This window comes from Pteropus medius, unplaced genomic scaffold (genome assembly GCF_902729225.1).
Source record: "Pteropus medius unplaced genomic scaffold, Ma_sr-lr_union100, whole genome shotgun sequence".
Classification (NCBI taxonomy): domain Eukaryota; kingdom Metazoa; phylum Chordata; class Mammalia; order Chiroptera; family Pteropodidae; genus Pteropus; species Pteropus medius.
In genome coordinates, this window is record NW_024352785.1 from 7722721 (window position 1) to 7743426 (window position 20706).

At 38.0% G+C, this 20706-nt stretch overlaps 1 protein-coding gene and 1 pseudogene across 1 annotated transcript in view; one reads left to right on the plus strand and one right to left on the minus strand.

Moving 5' to 3' along the window:
* Nucleotides 1-20706, plus strand: part of APC (APC regulator of Wnt signaling pathway) — a 223011-nt gene that overhangs the window by 32979 nt on the left and 169326 nt on the right. The gene's annotated exons all lie outside the window — the stretch shown is intronic.
* Nucleotides 11313-11428, minus strand: LOC120590992 (uncharacterized; annotated as a pseudogene).

Genomic DNA, 20706 nt, shown 5'->3' on the forward strand with positions numbered 1-20706 from the left:
GTCTTGCAGGGCAAAGATGTGGTTCGGATGAGTAATATGTAAAAAAGACACAGGGCAATTTGCTAGGTACATGATGTTATATTGTTAGGAGAAAAATAAGCACATTGTATGCCCTGTTTTCAGTGACCAAAGATTACTTCAGTAACTCATTTTCTGAGGTTAGCAGATAAGCTTCAGATGAACAAATAACACAAATCAATACATGCTCCTGCAGCACGTTAATTACAGTGAGACACTTTGTCGATGTCAGTGCTCTTATTCTGTCTCCTACTGAAGATGCTTTCTCCAGGCATGAGTTTCATGACCTGAAGGATGATTATAATGGTGCTCCATGAGAAAGTTTCTTGTTCACAGTCAATGCTCCTGGCCAGGTAGGGCTAGCATACTAAATGGAACTGCAGAACCTGAGTTCAGGAGTCTTGGCCACCTGGGTGGTTGCTGAGTGGTGGAATTTCCTGGCAGGATGCAGTACATTGAAGAAGGAACTTGGGGCAAGGGCACTGAGGTGAATCCAGGGTTGAGCAAAGAGATTGTTTTGTCTCACAACTACTAAAAAGAATTCTCTCCATGAGATATGAACAAGGTGGGTCCACTTGAGAAAAAATGGTGAGAAACGTGATTGAGCGCCTAAAGATATGATTGAGATCATCCCGTGAAAGCATATGGAAGGCAAGAACGGTGTCACTTGTTCTTCCGAAACTCCCAAACACCGACCTCTGCACAAGGAGTGAACATGCTAACTAAACTGGAAGCTCTTTGGCATATTTGATTTTTCTGTTGTCCTCCAAATGCCTGATCTTTAGTAAGAGTTTACTAAGGACATGTTTAATTAATGAACATTGTGCTGTCACTGATGTTCTACAGACCTGTTAGTTTTAACTTATTCAAATTTAAACAGGAGGGATTTACTGGGCATCAGCGTGAAATGATAGCTTTTTGAGAAATGCTATGTTTATAAATCACCTCAAGAAGCCTTTAAGTTTCTCAATTCCCACCCTTTTAATTAAATGATTCGGTGAGAAAATATTGTTTTCTGGCTTCTTTACAGCCCCAAATTTCTCAGGACAATTTTTTTTTTGTAGGCCATGTAGAAGCTCTCTGGGTGCTAACCTACTGCTGTTCCGACATCACTGAAAATAGCATGGTGATAAACGCTGTAGCTCAGAAATATGCGTAAGAATCTCCTGGAGATCTTATAAAAATACAGATTTCTAAAAATACTCTAGATTATCGATTATGAGATCGAGGATGGGGATCAAAAATCTCACTTATAATAAACACTCAGGTAGTTTGGATGCAGACGTGTCTCAGTAGGCCTTGTCTCAATAACATTGCATCACAAACCACCCAAAGCTCAGTGGTAAACAACAGTAAGCATGTCACCTGCGAGTCTGCAGGTAAACCGGAGTAAGGCTTGTCTGGGTTGGGCTAAGTTCCAGCCTGTTGGTTGGATCCAGATCTGTTCCACATGTCTCTCATCCTCCTTGAACCAGCATCTACCTTAGGCAAGTTCTTCTCATGGAGAAAAGCTGGAGTGTGAGGATGGCAAGCTTACCACCCAAGCAGATCCCAAGCCTCCACCTATCTTATCTGCTAATATCCCACTGGCCAAAGGTAGTAACATGACCAAGGCAAAAGTTAAGGGAAGGGAAATATACTGTTTTCATGGAATCAGTAAGGGCAGTAACTATTTGCTGAATGATAATTTAATCCCTCACAAAATATGATAAAAACTTTGTACTTTGAAAAGCACTAGAGTCCCTTGAACCATACAGGGAAGGTGAATGTAAGGTCAACTTTTTATTTAATTAATTATTCTACGAATATTTATGAGTGACTACCAAATCAAGGCAGACAGGTAATTAGTCATTGTTTATCTGTAAAGAGGCCACTCCAGAGGCAGATAGGTGCATAGATGATTACAAGGCAATGTGCAAGTTACTATATAACAGAAGTAAGAGAAGAATTATCTTATGAAATCTAAAACAGACCTGAAAAGCAAAATGTAATGTTCTCCATGAGCCAGAAATTAAAAAAAAATTTAAAAATCTTGAAAATATGGGAGATATATAGAATCAGATGTAAGATGAAATCTAGTCCCAGAGTACTTTCTGGAGAAGACTGTTGCAAATGATAGAAGTGGCTCGTGAAATGTTCCAGGCTCACAGGTTTAGACATGAGGACAAGAGGAGACCTTGGATACCATCAGCTTAGCAACCAGAAAAAGTCTCAGAGATGACTTTCATTGGCCCAGACAGGGGCACACATCCCCCCCTGCACCACTCCTATGACATAGTGGCCCAATATGGTCATAGTCCTGCTCCTAGAAGGAAAAGGTGAGGTTGATGAGATATGTTAACAAATAGTGTGGGAGGTGGTTTCCCCAGGGAAAATCAAGGTACTGGCAAAACAACAACAAAAACAGGTATCCTCCATGCTGGAATGCTGTACAGCTGAAATAAAGAAATTTTTTTATGCTGACATGGAAATATTTTCAAGATATAGTGTTGGGTAAAATAAGGAAGTTACAGAATATTTTATGTGATATTTATGTGAATAAATTTTACATTTCTCTATGTACATTTGTATATCTAAGAGCATAGAAATGTTATAGTATACACATCAAAGCCCTAAAAATAGTGAGTGGTTAACCTGGAGAGAAGATTGGGATCTGGGGATGAGATGCAATAAATGGGGACTTAGAGTTTTTCTGTATATTTAAGGCTAGTTGATTTTCTCCTCTCACTAGAAATCCCAAGACAATAGGGACTTTTTCCTGTTTTGCTCACTACTGTGCCTCTAAAGCTTGAAAGAGTAGCTGGCACATCTTTAGTAGGTACTCAGTAAATGTTTATGGAATGAATAAATGAAGAACACACACATAGGAATGAAGATGTGAAAGGCCATGGACCAACTAGGAAACTTCAGATAGTTTGGCATGACCAGAGTACTTGGCACAAAAGAAAGAGCAGCAGAAGATGAATCTGAAAAGTAGGCAGCAGTCTGTTCATATACTATGCCAGAGAACTCACTCACTGGATAACAGAGACACCAGACAGAAGGGAGACATGATAGGCTTTGCATGTTAGAAAGGTTACTCGTGCCACCATTTGAAAGATAGAATGGAAGAAAACAAAATGGAGAACTAAATGCCAGTCAAAATGCCCAGGTGAGAAATGATGAATTTTGAAGTAAGGGAGGACCAGTAGGGATAAAGAGATGATGGTTTTGAGAGAGATGCAGGCCTTGTTGGCCTATAGAATATTAGAGTAGGGAAAGGAAGAGGCACTCCCAGGTGTCCGGATGGGCAACTACAGGGATGATGGTGCCATTCACCTAAAGAGGGGAAATGTGGAAAGAAGTTTGTGGGTGAAGGTTATGAGCTTGTCTTCAGATGTGTTGATTTTGAGGGTACTGTGGAACCTCTGGGTAAACATGTCCAACAGCCAATGTGGGATCTGTACTAATGTCTCGCTTTTCTTCTGCTCAGGGAGAGCCTTCAGTATTTCCTTAATGCTTTAATTTTAATTATATTTGTTGGGGTAACATTAGTTAATAACATTATATAAATTTCAATAACATAATTTTATAATTCATTGTATGCACACCACCCAGAGTCTAATCTCCCTCCATCACCATATATTTGACCCCTTTTACATTCTCTCCTATCCTGCTTCCCCTCTGTTGTCTGTGTCTATGAGTTGGTTTGTTTTGTTTGTTCATTTGTTGCTTTCTGTTTGATATCCCACATATGAGTGAAATCATATGGCTCTTGCCCTTTTCCATCTGACTTATTTTGCTTGGCAAAATAAGATCCATCCATGTTGTCGCAAATGACAGTATGTCATCTTTTTTATGGCTGAGTAGTATTTTGGTATATATATGTACCACATCTTCTTTATCCAATCATCCATCGAAGGACACTTAGGTCATCTTCATGTCTTAGCTACTGCGAATAACGCTGCAGTGAACATAGGGGTACATCTATCTTTACGAATAAATGGTTTCAAATTTTTCAGAGGAGGTACCTAGAAGAGGGATTACTGGGTCATATGGAAGCTCTCTTCTTAATTTTTTGAGGAAACTCCATACTGTTTTCCATAGTGGCTGTACCAATTTACATTCCCGTGAGCAGTGTATGAGGGTGCTTTTTTCTCTACATCCTCTCCAACACCTGTTATTTCTTTTCTAATTGATAATAGCCATTCTAATAGGTGTGAGGTGACATCTCATTGTGATTTTGATTGCATTTCCCTAATAGCTAGTGAAGTTGAGCATCTTTTCATATATCTGTTGACCATCTGTATGTCTTTTTGGGAAAAAGAGTCTGATCAATTTCTCTGCCAGTTTTTTAATTGGATTGTTTGGTTTTTATTGGTGAGTTGTATGATTTTTTATATATTTTAGAAATTAGTCCGTTATCAGAGATATTCTTTTTAAATATCTCCTCCCATTTCTCATTAAACATTTTTAAAAGGAACCAATCCTCACACAACAGAGTGTTTAGTGCTTATTCTCTTAAAGGAGGGACAGCCCAACAGAGATGACTTTGTCCTTGGGCCTATGATTTCAACTGACCCAGCAATCTCTAATAAATGTTATCCACTTGTTTTATTAGCCAGAATAACATGAAGTACATAATTTGTTATAAGAAACTGAAAAATATGCCCTTGGAGAGTTAGAAATAGAAGGCACACGGCTTTTTGTCTTAGGACTTGGGAGTTGTTCGTTGGTACTCGAAACAATGGCCCTCAGTGAAACAGAGCAGTTATGCGAGGATGCTAAGATGCAAAGTTAAATTCCAAAATATATGGGAGAATATTTTCTAGAAACTACTTGATTAAAATTTCACAATCTTACCAGCATCCTGGGAGGTGATGAATACTAATGAAGCTATGGATGTCACTGACTAGCAATTTCATTTCGAATGAGAGGTCGCCATCTGTCCATTGAAAGAGGCCAGTTTGCTGTGATGGTCCAAAGCTATAACCATTTCTGGCTAGTGCCATAAGGTTTACTTGTCTGTTGTATGGAAAACTGGTGATCAGGAAAAGCTCTTCATTTTATGAACATGGAAAGAAAACATACAAACCAACACAGATTATGTTTATTTTTAATTTTGCAAATAGATTCTGAACCAACACCAGATCTAGGTTAATGTATCCTTAAGATTCAAGCCATTTCTGTTTAATCATGTCACAGCACCTTAGACTGTCACAACCTATTAACCAATAAATTACTTCCTGGATCGATTTCTAGGAATGCACATCAAACTGTATTTTTAATGGAAAATTTTTTTCAGTTAACCAGAATTATAATCAAAGTATTCTGAATGAATGTCTTTCTTTGGTCATGTGTTTGAAATGAAAATGCATAATTATAGTCAAAGCTGCGTGGAGGTTGAAAAAAAAAGGTACACAGAAAGGTGTCTTGGGATGTAGGTTGCCTTCAATTTAAAGGTATCATCTGGCAAAGAATAGCTGGGGGAGAGATCAAGGAACTCACAATCCCCTCAACTGAGGTTCCCGTCTGGCCAGAACCTCAGCTCTCTTTTCTGATATCCAGAGCACCCCCTTCTTCCACGTGCTTGTAACAACATTCTCTTTCATCTGTTTCAAGGCTCCAAGTTTGCAGTAGTGATAAATAGTAAGATTTGGGATGAATGGCCATCAACTTTGATGCCAATGACATGCTGTTTCTCCTGGGAACCTAGTTCTGCACCTGGCACTTCAGTACAGAGAGCAAAGGAGTACAAAAGAGCCTTTCACCCGGATTCTTTTACCCCACTCTGAAAAGGCGGAGCCTGGGATGAGAACTTTCCTCTCCCACAACAAAAGCTGAAAACTTAAACCTACCTTGTGCCTAACCACCAGCCTTTCTGGAAAACCTTTTCCTCTTTGTCTCTTTGTATTTCACAGCTATTGAAACTGGATTGTTCAAAGAAGTACCTGACCTTGTTTGTTAGATGAGAAACAGAAAATGCTGACCCTGAATTCTTTTATTTGCTTCTGCTGCTAACCTAGCAGTACTGCAGAATCTGAGACACTTCAGCAGCTTTCGACAGGCAAGGGGTATAGAATAATAAATGCATAAAGCTCCCTGACAGAAGGCTTTTCTTCCCTCTGGAGGGAGGGAGGCCATCAGGAAGGAGTAAGCACAAAAAAGAAGTGATATGTAGACATGATGAGGACAAAGGCCAGTTTCAGCCAATGCTGTTCGACCTGCTGGTATTGTTCTTACTCAGAATGTTCTTTTCACTCTGTTGTGTTGCCCGGGTCCTGCCATTAATTTTGTCAGAGAAAGAAAGTGAGCCCATAAGGACAGAGGCAGTATCTCATTCATCTCCAGATCTTAGCACAAAACCTAGATTTAGAGAAGTAGAGATTATGGGGAGGGCATCTTTTGCATTTCAAAAGGCATATAGCTTTTACTTTCACTTTGCAGAAGAGAAACATAGCATTGGCATGTTAAGACACTGGTTCAAAGCACAAAGCTAGTCAATAGCAGTTCTCAATTGGGTACCCTTTCAGATAAGCAACGATACAACTCTGGCATGTTTAACCAAAAATGTCATTTATTGGCAGAATATTGGCATATAGAAAGGACAGGAATCTGGAAACACAAATTAAAACAAGGACAGGCGTTAGGACAGACACAAAGACAGCAGGGATTACTCTACCATCTCCCTTAGGAGTCATCCCACGCCAACACTGCCATTTTTGCCGTCACTCTGCTCAAGATGGCCAAAGCCCTAGGGGAAAGTATGGGATTGGCCAAGCTCCGTTTCACCAGGAGAGGGGTGAGTGAGACACTATCTCCAAAACTGAAAGTCTCATCATGTCTACATACAATGAAGAAAGGTTATGGGATGCTGTTAGGGGAAATGGGTACTGAGTAGCTGTAAAATTCACATGTCCACCCCAGAGACCAGGATTCAAGCTGATAAACATTAGTTACCAAAGTTTGCACGCCTTCCTTCCCTAGGCTACCAGGCCAGCATCGTATAAACAGTGTTCTCAACCAGTGGTGATTTCTCCTACCCCCCAGAGACATTTGGCAATGTCTGAGGATATTTGGGGCTGTTACAACTGGAAAGAGGTGCTATTAGCATCTAGTGGGCAGCAGCCAGAGATGGTGCTGAAAATCCCTCAGAGCACAGGACAGCCCTCCACACAAGGCATTATCCAGCCCAAGATGTTAGTAGTGCCACGTTTGAGAAGCACCCTGACAGATAAGTATAAGCAAAGACAGAGAATTGAGATAATACACTGGAGATTTATGAAAATTCAATAATTCAGTTTGGTAGAAATACAGATTACATGTAGAAAAATAGAATAGGGGAAAACTTTTAAAAAATAGTTTCGGACCAGATTTTGTGGGGTCTAGAATGGCAGGCTAAGTTTTTTAGACCAGGGGTCCCTGGTACTGGTCCATGGCCTGTTAGGACAGGGTCACATAGCAGGAGGTGAGGGACAGGCAAGCAAGCGAAGCTTCATCTGTATTTGCAGCCACTCCCCAGTGCTAGCTAGGATTGCCGCCTCAGCTCCACCTCAGATCCCATAGGAGCACAAGTCCCTGGTGCCAAAAAGGCTGGGGACTGCTGAGCTAGTCTATATTTAATCAGATTGTGTGATTCTGAGCCCAAACTTATATCTTAATTGCATGGACCTTACAATCTATGTATTCTGAAGTTTATCTCTAGAAGACTTTCAGAGCACACGATTGAATGACATGAAACTGTCAATGACAAGGCCCCATCAGTGTCCCCCATCCTGGGCAAACTCTTGTGTCTCTCCCACATCTCTCAGGTTTATGATATTGGAAAAGTCATTGTTTCTTAGAGTGGATATGCTCCTGCTAAAGAGAATCATTCACATTTTTTTTCACCTCCGAAATCAGCATATACTTACAATCAATAGTATGTCCTAGTTTAAGGGGTAGTGCTTTATTCTTTCTTAGGTGTATATTTAAAAATGGCACTTACAATCAGTGGCACTTTAAATTCAATGAAATATGATATATTTATTTTCCTCTCATTTGTCATTGGTTAAATTTTATTCACACTCATTTAAAAGAACTGGCTGTGGGCATTGTATATGGGTATTAGTGTTCAACTCTTGCAGAATGCTAAGAACCATACAGAATCATGATGGAACTGGCCCCTCTCTGTCATTATTTTATAATTAGAAATACAGCTCTTACGTTGAACAGAAGAGGTTTTGTAACCATGCAACCATCTCCCCAGTGGGAACATCCAGGACCTGCCCCCAATGAAATGTTTCGTCTGTGTTTCAAAGCTTTTAAAGAGTATGTGAAAGAAACATTCATTCAGGTTGAATTGCCTTGGCATATGCTTTGGGGCTGTTCTTATTTTATACAGACTTCCTTGGTCCATCATTAGATTTTTATTTGTATAAAAGAAATGGAGTAAAATTTTCTCCTACATCCTTTCTCTGTTTCTCATCTTTATGCTCTAACAGGACTTCCTTTCCTTTTTCATCACTATCCATCAATAAGATTAATATATAATGAAATCTATCCTCTTTCAGTGTCAGCAGCCTAAGAAACAAAAGCATTAAGTAAGACTAAAGAAGAACAGGAGACAAATAGTGGTGAAGTTTAAGCAACTGTGAATTTCCAGGAAATATTTATGAGCTGATTTAAATACTAATGAGCTGGTAGTCTGAGCAGCAAGAAGACTAAAATACAGGAGCGCAAAGTCTCAGCTGGGCCGTGGGTTGTCTTACAGATACACAAGCTGTATGGCAGAGTGGCCACATTTTAAGCCTCCTGCTAAACAGATATTTCAAAATGCTAAGTGAGAAATTGACATTTTCCCACTGATTTCAGTTTTTTATTTCTACCATAGTACTTACCAACCCATTTGAATCCCATGAAAAAGGTGTCTTGGGCCTGAATGTAAAAACCACTTCATCCAAACCTTTTATCTAAATGACCACTGTATCAGGAAAGACTCTTTTCAATTTTTCCTCCAAATCGCCTCTCCTTGCAAGTTCCTATGCAGCAGCATGAATGGTGTCTCTAGAGTGTAGTAAGAGGTCATTTATCTGAAAATGTCTCCTGTCCCAGCCTGACTGCAGAAAATACTTCATTTGCCCATGGATTAGAAAAGATAAAAACACTTGCTTTATAATAAAACAAATTTAACTTCCAAAGAGCTTTTTACATATATTGCCTTGGGCCTGACAATCTGCTTACTCGATCCAAAATAAACAACTGGCTTTTGCATTTCTAAACCATATTTCCAAGTTCCATGTACAAAATTCTGTTAGGGCTTATTCAACCAGGGATTTTTTCTTTGGATGGGGGGCAGATGGAGGGACATTGTTTCTAACATGAAGATGCTAAGTAAGGCAAGGAGAAAAATAGGAAGAGCAGCCCAGAGAGTGTCTGGAAAACTAGTCATTTTTAAAACTGGGGAGCTGTATATCCCAAGAGTTAGACAGCAGAGAATCAGGTCACATGATCCAGAAGCCTTGCACACATTTTGATGCCTGGGGGATATGGCAGCTGGCCAGCCTGGGAGCAAAATGAGGCAAGCAAGACATTCACCTCTGGTACAAAATATAAGGCAGCATCAAAAAACTCAGTAATCAAGATAAATACTATTTTTATGCAATATTTTTTAAATCAAAATTAATGCAAAAGAACTATAATGAATGAAATCACACAATTTTAAATAAAAACAGGATCCAGCAATGCCTTGCCAAGCCATATTGGTGCCTGTGGCAAAAGGAAAAATGTGCATCCTCATACACGTTTTTATGTTTCTTTTAATGTTTTTTGTTCCAGAAATAGATTTCGAACGTATTACTAATAATGTTTGCTTTTATTAAATCCAGGAAAGTAAAATTATAAAATATTCTCTTTGGACTATTAGTCAAATATTTAAACTTAAATTATTCTGTAAATTTTTATACACCTACTTTTTCATTTTTCAATATTTTCTCAGCTACATGAACATTCTGGTCCGAATTCTGCCATGTAGCATTGCACGGAGCTAGCCCAGAAGACGCGTTAAAGGTATCAAAATGAGAAGCTGCAAAACCAACCTGAAAGCAGTGTTGAGACCTCTTATCAAGGGTGTTCTCTGTTTCTGTGATCTGTATTTCATTTTATGTGCAACATTTGTGGACCACTGTATTAGGATGCTACAATGAACAGATAACCCATTGTTTATTACTTAACTATGAAGAAAATTTGTTTTTATATAACAAAAGGAAGAGTAGCAGCAAAGTGGTTAATTCAACATCTCAGTGACACGAACCAGGATACAGATTCTTTTCATTGTCCTGTTCTGCCAAACACAGCAGGTGGTTTCATCTTTGGATGGCTCTTCTCAGATAAAAAGTGGCTGCCACGGTTCCTAGAGTCCCATGAAAAACTGACAGTGCCTCACAAAAGGGAAAACAGAGGGATCTTTTTCCCCTTTTGGTCTCATTTTAAGAGTAAGGAAAACTTTCTCAGAAGACTAACAACAGACTTCCCATATCTCGTTGGCCAGAATAAGGTCACATGTCACCATTAAAACCAACCCCTGGGAAAGAAAATGGAATGACAATGATAGGCTTAGGTTAATGAAGATTTACCTTTTATCACATCATGAAGGGATAGCTGCCCAAGCAAAGATAGGGCTTTGTAGCAGGGAAGAAGGAGGAAATAGACTTCAGCTGAGCAGCCAGCAGTACAAATGCCAATTGTGAGTAGTCATACCTTGGGTAGAAAACATATCACTAATGTTTATATCAGGCTTATCATTCACCAGGAATGGTCATGTCGTTACGTAAGACAAACTGCAGAAATCTTCAATGAAATAATATAGTTCAATCCATAACCTCCCAGCCGGTGACAGGAGAAAGTCCAAGTAGATCATAGAATTAAATGTAAAAACTTTACTATTATTAAATGAGCACATTGGAGAACTCTATCATAATCTTGGAGTAGGAGACGCCTTTCTAATTATGACTCAAAATTAAGAAGCCATAAAGAGAAGAAAATTCCGTCATGGAATGAAAACCAGAAGCAAAGTGAAAAAAAATTAACTAGGGTAGAGGAGTGGTTTGGCCATTTAAGACAATAAGGTAATCTTCCTATTATATAAGAGCTCCTAGATATTAATAAGTAAAAAAGCTGTTAACATGTAGAATAACATAGAATGATAGGCAAAGGACATACATATCCAATTCGAAAGAAAAAAAAAAGCCTATAAATGTTTCTTAAAATTTTTATATGTGTGATTATGTTTTTATTTATTACTTATTTTTATTTCATTTTATTACTTTATTTATTTTAGCCTACAGCACCCAGTATTCTCAGGTGGAATCCCATCCAAGTACTAACCAGGCCTGACCCTGCTTAGCTTCCGAGATCAGATGAGATTGGGCATGTTCAAGGTATGGCTGCAGACTATTACAAATTTTAAAGAATTTTCTGTAATTCTATAAGAAAATTCTGTATTTTTTTTCCTTCACCTTTTTCACCTAGCCCCTCAATCCCTCTCCCATCTGGCAGCCATCAGTTTGGTCTCTGTATTTATAAGTCTGCTTTTGTTTTATTTGTTCATTTATTTTGTTCTTTAGATTCCACATGTAAGTGAGATCATATGGTGTTTGTCTTTCTCTGTCTGACTTATCTCACTTAGTATAATACCTTCTAGGTCCAACCATGTTGTCACAAATGACAAGATTTCATTTTTTTTTTTTATGGCCGAGTAATATTTCATTGTACATATGTACCACTTCTTCTTTATCCAGTCGTCTATTGATGGGCACATAGGTGGCTTCCATATCTTGGCTTTTGTAAATAATGCTACAGAGAACATGGGGGTGCATATATTTTTTCAGATTCATGTTTTGGGTTCTTTGGATAAATACTCTGAAGTGGAATTGCTGAGTCATAAGGTAGTTCTATTTTTAATTTTTTGAGAAACCTCCAAACTGGTTTCCATAGTAGTCACACCAGTTTCCAAGCCCACCAGCAGTGCACAAGGGTTCCCTTTTCTCCACATCCTTGCCAACACTTGTTTGTTAATTTATTGATGATAGTCATTCTGACAGGTGTGAGGTGCTATCTCACTGTGGTTTTAATTTGCACTTCTCTTTTGGGTAGTGATATTGAGCATCTTTTTATATGTCTATTGGTCATTGGCATTTTCTCTTTATAGAAATATCTATTCAGATCCTCTGCTTATTGTTTAATTGGATTGTTTGTTTTTTGTTGTTGTTAAGTTGTTGAGTGGTATAAGTTCTTAGTAAATTTTGAATATTAACCCCTTATCATATGCATCATTGGCAAATATCTTCTCCCATTCAGTATGTTGTCTTTTCATTTTGTTGATGATTTCCTTTGCTGTGCAAAAACTTTTTAGTTTGCTATAGTCCCATTTGTTTATTTTTTCTTTTGTTTCCCTTGACCAAAGAGATATATCAAAAAATATATTACTAAGCAATGACAGAGAGTTTACTGCCTGTTTTCTTATATGAGTTTAATGGTTTCAGGTATTACATTTGTCTTTAGTCTGTTTTAAGTTTATTGTATATGGTATAAGGAGGTCCAGTTTCATTTTTTTGCATGTATCTATCCAATTTTCCCAACATCATTTATTAAATAGACTATCTTTACCCCATTGTATCTTCTTGCCTCCTTTGTCATAGATTAAATAATCATGTAGGCATGAGTTTATTTCTGGGCTCTCTATTCTTTCCATTGACCTGTGTGTCTGTTTTGATTACTGTATCCTTGTAGTATAGTTTGATATCAGGTAGGATGATACCTCTAACTTTGTTCTTCTTTCTCAAAATTGCTGTGGCTATCCAGGGTCTTTTGTGGTTCCATATAAGTTTTAGGATTATTTGTTCTAGTTCTGTGAAAAATGCCATTGTATTTTAATAGAAGTTGCATTGAATCTATAGATTGCTTTGAGGAGTATGGACATTTTAATGTTAATTCTTCCTATCCATGGGCATGGTATATGTCTCCATTTATTTGTATCTTCTATTTCTTTCTTCAGTGCCTTATAGTTTTCTGAGTACAGATCTTTTACCTCCTTGGTTAAATTTATTCCTAGGTGTTTTTTTTTAATGCAATTATAAATGGTATTTTTTCTTAATATCTCTTCCTGATAGTTTGTTATTGGTGTATAAAAATGCAACCGATTTCTTAATGTTAATTTTGTATCCTGCTACTTTACCGAATTTATTTTTCAGTTCTGTTTTTTGGTGGAATCTTTAGGGCTCTCTCTATATAGTATCATGTCATCTGCCAATAATGACAGTTTTACTTCTTTCTTTCCAATTTGAATGCATTTTATTTCTTTTTCTTGTCTGATAGCTGTAGCTAGGACTTCTAATACTCTGTTGAATAAAAGTGGTGAAGATGGACATCCTTGTCTTGTTCCTGAGAAAATTCTGTAATTTTCATGAATTTTTCCATGTACTTATATATCTCTTGTAATTTTTATATATTAGTGTATATGGCTTTTTTAATGGTTGGATAATATTCTATCACATAGATATATCATAATTAACTTCTTGTTTCCCTTGCTGGACATTTCGATTGTTTTAATGATAGTCGTTGTTGGAACAAGTGTGCTGCAATAAATCGTTGGTGTACTTTTGCCATAATATCAAAGTATAATTGTTAGATGAATGTAAGTGGATTTAAAACTGTGATTGACACTGACCAATTGCCTTCAAAAGGGTTTTATCATTTTTTGCTTTCAAAAGTATATGAAAATACTCCTTCTTTTCTCAGTCTCTCACCAATATTCATTTTGAAACTTTTCAAAGTGGCCTTACAGGCAAAAGTATCCTTTTTATGCTTACTTTGCATTTCCTTAATAATGGGAATGAATATGTTTTTATATGTATATAAGAATTTGTATTTCTTTTTTCATAAACTCTCTATTTTAGTTTATGGAGTCAAATAAAGCCATCTTTTCTATTACGAATCCAGGGTTTAGATTTACTTCCACGTGACATACACATACACAAATTTTCTACATTTTCTTTTAGTCTCTTATATATCTTTAAATGTTTACATTTTTATTCGGATTAGGAGGGAAGGGATGGTACATCCTGAGAAATAACATTGTAACTTTATTTTTTTCCCAACTGTCCCACTATAACTTCCTGAGCAAGCTATACCTTCTTCACTGATTTGAAATACAAAATTTGTTATATACTAAATTTCCATAGGCAGTAAGTCTTGTCTGTTCCGTTCTATTCATCTGAATATCTCTTCTCACCTAATACCACAGCATTTAAGTTACTATTGCTTTATAACACGTTTTTCACCTGATAGGCTGGTCCCGAACTCATACGTTTTTCTTTTTTCCTTTCAAAACGTCCTCAGATATTTCAGCACATTTAATCTTCTAGTTGTACTTCCAGGTTAATTTGAGGGACTTGATATTTTTACAACGTCAAGTCTTTCTGACTCTAACTCCAGTGTCATATGAAATCATTAAATAATTACTTAGTGAATCTGAGACTAGATCCTTGTAGACATTAGTCATGTGAGTCATCCGAATCTATGACATAATCGTGCAATTTTCCCCTTTCTTGTGTAGACACATGAGAATTACATGGGTATTAGGAAAACTAGGCTCAGGGCAAAAAATAAATAGTCCCTCCATATCCTTCAGGAATTTTTTAATAGAAAAATTAATCATTCACATCCTGTCCACAGTGAGAGTGGAGCTCCAGCCACAATCAATACCACTGCTCCTCTGCGCTGGAGGCTGCATGCAGCTTGGGTGTGGAATTCCTGGCCCATGGCCATAACCAATACAGGAATAAATGCCATTTAATTCCACCCAGCTGTTCCTGAGGCCTTCCATGGGTGGGTCTGCTAAGGGTGTTTCATTCGGTTCACAAGAAAAAAAATGTGCCCCTCAACTGTTTGGCACAGAGTCAGATTTGCTAGGACTTTGCAAACACACCACTGTGGGGGAGAAGCCATGAAGGCTGTTTACATCACAGACCAACCTGCCCAAGGTGTTCTGCTAGGGTCTCTTGTCAGTTTGTTGCGGGGCTCTAAACTTGTACTTCATTTCATACTGGAAAACCCGTGCTTTGTGTTAGTGTAAGAGCTTTCTAACATATGAGGTCAAAAAGGCATCTTTACCTATTTAAATAAATGGGGCAGTGGAAATAATTAAATAGAAATTACACTTTACAAAGTAGTCAAGGTGACATTAATCTATGTAAATTAATGTAATAGAAGAGAATATAATGTTCTTAATCCACAAATATAGACCTTCTTTTGTTTGACAGTAGGCTACCAAATTGATATGCTGTGGTTGTGTGTTTAGGTGCCATAAAAGCAATTTCAGGTTGTGCAAAGAGTAGTGATTTCCCATATCCCATCATATAATTCCAGTGTTACAGTTCAAAATTATCCTTCCTCCCTTGAAAAACAAATAAATGCAAGGGACCCTGTGTGGTTTGCCCTTTTGTTGTTGTTCTATTTTGCTTCGATACTTCCCAAGACTGTTAGAGGGTTTAGAAATTGTGTACCATGTTCTCTTATACCAAGAGAGTGGCTAGTGTGGCCAAGGCCATGTGGCATAGCAGGGTTGAGAGATTCGTTGGAACTGAAATAAAGCTAAATGAGCTTGTGGCAGCCCCAAACCAAAGGCTCACTGCATTTTTTGCCTGTGATAGGCAGAAGCTTTACAGGGAATAAAAGGAAATAGAATCCTTATTGAGAAAAGGTACACATTTGATCATAGTTAATCCCCACCACACCCTGCTTTGAGAACTAAGCCTCACTATTTAAATTAGCTATATGTATTTTAACTCTCTTGTTAAACTCTTAACCGTGCCAACATAGAAAACCTGTAGGCTGGCCAACTCACGTTTTAGGAGAGGATACATATTTATTGGGCATCTAATAAGTTTTAGACCTGTGCTGTTGACAATTTCTAGCCCACCATGTTAGCTTTTCAGTATTTCAAATTCATATTAATTAATGTAATGGATTTTTAAAAATAGTTTAAAAGTATATTGCATAATCTATAACACTTAGAAAAGGAAAGTTGGGAATTTTTCCAGACGAGTTTTAAATACGGAGAAGAATTTCTTCTGCAATCTAGATGCTCCAACTGATAGGATTTTAGAATGTTCTCAGACCGTACAGTGCAACACATCATGGTAGGGGACTTTTCTTCCAAGAAACATATTTCAAATTGCACATAGCAAGTTGCCGGAGAAAGTCTGGCTTGGTATGATTGACTCAGCATCCATTGCATCTCATTCTCTGTGCTTTCCTACATCAGAGGCTGGAAAACTGAAACTTGCATTTTCCAGTTCTATTGATGCCAGGCTCTGAATGCCACTTGGACTCTGGCAATTGGATGCACTTACATTTGATTTGGAGTATGAGAGTAAAGCCAAGAACATCTTCATGTGACTATTTCTACTGGCCAACAAGGTCTTAGAGTGTCAAGAGGCAGGTGTTATTTGGACTCAGATTTCCAATTTCTAGTCTCCAGCTTAAATGGATGGAGAGGCAGTTGTGTTCACCATAGCAGTGGCTTCCTTGTTGCTAGATCCCCACTATGCCAGTGTGCTCAAAATTGCTGATGGCTGCAGTTGATCCCTGCTCCCCCAGTCCTTCCAATGGTTTTAGAATTGTTTAATGCCCTGTATTAAATCCTCTCCACTTAAAATATCTAGAGTTGTTTTTTTCCTTCACTAAACCCTGACTGATAAGGAACTCCTTAAAAGTTTCTTGAGGTCCTGAATTTAAATTTATACCCCTCATAATGAAGTACCAGCAAGGAGGAAATAAATAAAAGTTTAGTATATTTAAGTCACTTCCTCATAAGCAATTTGGTTCTAAAATAATTAGAAGGCATAATAAGAATAGCTTTATTGTACATTTACAGCCATTATTCCACTTAATCCTTATAGAAACTCTATTTTACAGAGGATAAACCCAAGGTTTAGGTAAGTTAAACTTTTGTTCGATGATGTTCTTGTAGACAGAATCAAGTGACACCCCACCACCACCACCACCACAAACCAAAGATGTCCATGTCCTAAGCCCCAGAACCTTTAAATATGTTAGTTTATATGACAAAAGGGGCTTTGCAGGTGTGATTAAATTAAGGATATTGAGATGGGGAGATTATCCTGGATTATCTGGGTGGATCCAGTATAAACACAAGAGTCTTGATAAGAGGAAGGCAGGAAAGCCAAAAGAGGAGAAGGAGATGTGGAAACCGAATTAGAGGTCAGAGAGAGAGAGAGGGAAATTGAAAATGCCACACTGCTGGCTTTAAAAATGGAGGATGGAACCATGAGCCAAGGAATACAAGTGGCCTGGAAAAACAAGAGAATGGATTTTCCCCTAGAGCCTCCAAAAGGAATATAGCCTTGCTGACCCATTTTAGACATTTGACTTCTAGAAGTGTAAAAGAATAAATCGTGTTGCTTTAAGCCACTAAAATTGTGGTGATTTGTTACATAGCAGCAATAGGAAACTAATACACACATTTAATATTTATTGTGATCCTACCATGTGGTGCTGGGATATACAATTTTAACAAAACTAAGTGCCCCATGCTAATATTCCAGCTTGCATTCTTGCCTGGAGTTAAGCTAAAGCAGGCCCCAACCTCAGGCCTGTTGGTCTTGAGAGCCATTGTTCATAGCACTGTGCTCTGCTACATGCACCATGGCAAGCTCAAGGCAGATGCCCAGGCCTATGCCCATTTTTATTCTAATAAGGGATCTAATAAATCTTATTCCTAACTGGATGCTGATAAATTAACACAAAGCATCTTTTCTCATTTGTAGAGACCTGGAAGATTCTCTTCCTTATGAGGGCCATTGTGGTATTTCCTTCAGAGAAGGTTTTTGCTCCCACGAACATTATTCTAGACTTTAGTTCTCAAGTCTTTTCTTGAATATAGGGTGATTTTTAAAACATCCAGCTTCCAGAGTTCTAATTTGACACATCTCGGCAGGGCCTGAGGATATGTATAGGTGATTCTGAGACAGGCATACCAGAGACCTCATTTGAGAAATAGTCTTATAATGTAAAACTATAGAAGAGCCTTTGCTTTCTGAGTTCTCAGAGACAGTACTCCCACATTGCAATTGCCTCAGTTCTAATAGGGTTTGGAGCAGACGTTCTTTTACTCACTACACGTTTTGCAATGGCATTATAAAATACTGAGTCCAACAATGACTAATAATAGGGGTCATGTTGTTCTGTATTTTCTTTGTGGTACAATAATGCTATTAGAGTTCTCTCTCTTTTCAATATTATTATAATATTAATAATAATTATATTACTACTGATCCCATTGCTTTTTTCAAGTCATGTTGAAATAATCAATGCAGTTCAACATTCTCAGACATACTCCAGTAGGATTGGATTTTGTTTTAATGTAATTTAAATTCAATTACAGGTTGTTTTACTGAAATTACCACTTATTGGTTTATGGTTTAAGAAATTCATTCCAAGTGACAGCTCAGAAGCCAATTCACTTCACTAAAAACAACAGATCATACAGATTTCCTTTAGATATTTACAATATTTTATTTGAACTAGACAATTTTATTGCTGCAAAGAGCACCCTAGAAATTATCTAACCTAGCCCCATCATTTTGCAAATGAGGAAAATAAGGTTTAAAAGAGGGAAGTGACTTGCTGAAAGTTATTCAGGTAGTTAAGAGACAGAAGGGAGACTAGCAACTGCTTTCTTGACTCCTGGTCTATTCAGAAGCCCTGTCACTATCATTTTACTTCTAAATACTCTTATGGCATTGTCATTGTTTCCAGTGTAAATTGACTTTTTTTATAATGAATAATCTGGAAAGATAGATTTTAATACTCATATTTATGTTTTGCTATTTTTCCCTTTGAAGAAATAAACTAAAGAACTATTCCATATTGACCCCAACTTTTTTCTCTTAGTTATTTATTATTCAAAGCAGGACCAGTAAGGACTTAGAAAAATTGTTATGGATCTCTACTTTGTGATCCTTATCCTGATAACTCTTCCATTTAAATAAAAACAATATTTGGGGATTCCGAGTGAGGCCTGGAACTCTGCTAACCTCACTGTGTTTTAATGTACCATTGGGCGCATCAGATCCGGCCATTACCCCAAATCTTCTCTGTCTTAACCACCATAAAATGGTTTCACACAACTGACTCAAGTGAAGTTCTTTGAACAGTTGTCAGGGCAGGAAACTCAACACCCCAGAATAGTGACAACAGAGGTGGTGGTGTAACAGCTGGTGGAATTGCGCTGCCGGCCACAAGCAGACGAAGTGTGGGTCCACCTCTCAAGTTACCATTGCTCTGATTTGGATCCAGGAACAAAGGCCTAGACCATGAATACCTGATTCAGTATGAAACTTGGCGACACCCATCCCTCAGTCTAATGAGTGTAACCAAATGACCCCTAAAGTTTTCCTATTTGCTAGTCTTCTGGCCTGAATGTCTAACAAATCGGGCTTCGGATTATACACACCCATTAGGTGTCAAAAGGGTGGAGGGAATTCTCTTCCTAGCAAAAGAGAAAGGAGAAGAGAGGTGGAGTGGGACACAGGGCACAGTGTGGCCAAATGCTGATCTGACTTTACCTCTGTCTCGATGAAGTCATGTGTCTAAAACAACCATACAGGACTTTTGGTTTCAGCTCCGACCTGTAAACTAACCATACTCAGAGATTATCTTGACATGAAGCAGAACAGGAAATTGAAGTGGGGGTGGGGGGTCTCATTGTGTCTCTTGGCAGCAGAGCTGACAACAGTCAGAGGTGGAGGTAGTAATTTTGTGGGAGAGGCTAGAGATAAGTGTTGTGTGTTTTCACATGTCTTTTACAGATTTTTCAGTTCAGGCATGTGAAAAATTGGGTTGGCCCTTACATTTATTGTTGCCTTGAACTCCAGCCCACTGGGGACAAAGTAGTCTTGTTTGGTTACATCCCACTGGAAAATGAGTTCAATGCCTTTTTTTTCTTCCTCCAGAACACAGCTTTTCTTTGTAACAAGTCATTCATTCACTTATTTATTCTTTTGACAAATAATTATTTCTATGTACTGGCACTTGCTAGGTGCTTGGGATATGGTGCTGAATATAGCTGCTTTCATAAGCTCAAGGTCTTATGGGGGAAGCATACAAGCAAATAAGTCATAACAAAAAAGTATATTAAGTGTTACGATAAAGGGAGTAAAAGGATAAATAGCTAAAACACCAATATTGTCTACTTCCTTACCTATAAAATGGGGCTGTTAAAAAAGAATGTCTACCTCTGGGTATGAGGACCAGATGAGATTATGTGGTTAAAATGGTTTCTACTTCCTTGTCAAATCCCTTTTTGGAATAATTTAAATGCTGCAGAGCAAGATTTACAAAAATACCCCTCTTATTTTGAGACTCCAATTTCCGGTTCCAGCAGATACAAGAGGCTGGCCAGGCATCACCCACCACATGCTAAACAAAGACTCTGTACTGGCCTCCGTGATTGAGCTATACTCTGTGAAAGCCCTGCCCCACTAGGTGTCTATGGTCCAAAACAGACTGTGTGGATACAGGCAGGAGCCAGTAAATGAAAGGCACAAGGAGGGCTCAGCTCACCAGGAACCTACCCAACCCCCCTCCACTCTCCTATCTTTCTCTCTTTTACTCAGTACTTTTCATAGTTGTAATCTTATATCTGTG